Raw genomic sequence first — 763 nt, 5'->3', positions numbered from 1 at the left:
CACGGCCTATTGAACAGCTTGCAGTGGTGATGGTGATGATGATGATGGGGGAGGATGAGGATGATTCTATTTTCTGCATGAGCTGGAATCCTCTGTGTTAATACATTGCTATGTTTGCTGGTCATACACACAGTGGAGGGCTTCTGAGTTTTCTGATGGCTGTCCTCACATATGCCCACACAGCGGAGCCGCCATCACACCCACAGGGCGATAAGAAGGCCCTATATCCTGTCACTGAGCTGCTGGAGATATTTTTAGCTGTCAAACTTCTGCTGGAAACTTAACATGACAACAAGTTTCCTCAGCACAAAGTCTGACTTCTATCACAGTTAAAACTTCAGACTTTGCAAAGATGCCTAACATGGCATGACAGCAATGAGGAGCAGCTAGAGGGGTGCAGCCATTGCTTTCAAAGGACAGGGGGGGGGTCATATAATTTCATTATATTAAGGGGCCTGTCTATTCACTTCTCCTATAAGGGGGAGATTCTGTGAGGGGTACTGGTCACAACTTCCCTCCAGTATCCTGGGCCTCTTTTCTTCTATGGTGCGGGGTTCTGCCTGGTCCCATCTCCTTTTATGGGGTAGGGCATGTTTCTATCCCCTATGGGGGTCCTGGTCCCACCTCTTGTGTGTGTGGGGGGATCCCAATCCTACCTCTTGCCAATTTGTGGGGGTCCTGTTCCCATCCCATGCAAAGAGGGATGGGTCCTGGTGGTACTATTACATTCCATAGGTAGTCCTGATCCCATCTTCTATAAAAA

At 48.5% G+C, this 763-nt stretch overlaps 1 protein-coding gene across 1 annotated transcript in view; it reads right to left on the bottom strand.

The window, feature by feature from the left end:
* NBEAL2 (neurobeachin like 2) overlaps positions 1-763 on the bottom strand; it is a gene marked incomplete in the record, with an annotated part of 86310 nt that overhangs the window by 84582 nt on the left and 965 nt on the right.

Source organism: Pyxicephalus adspersus, chromosome 5, assembly GCF_032062135.1.
Source record: "Pyxicephalus adspersus chromosome 5, UCB_Pads_2.0, whole genome shotgun sequence".
NCBI classification, from domain to species: Eukaryota; Metazoa; Chordata; class Amphibia; order Anura; family Pyxicephalidae; genus Pyxicephalus; species Pyxicephalus adspersus.
The sequence above is the reverse complement of the archived record's forward strand: the minus strand, read 5'-3'. Positions and strand labels throughout refer to the sequence as shown.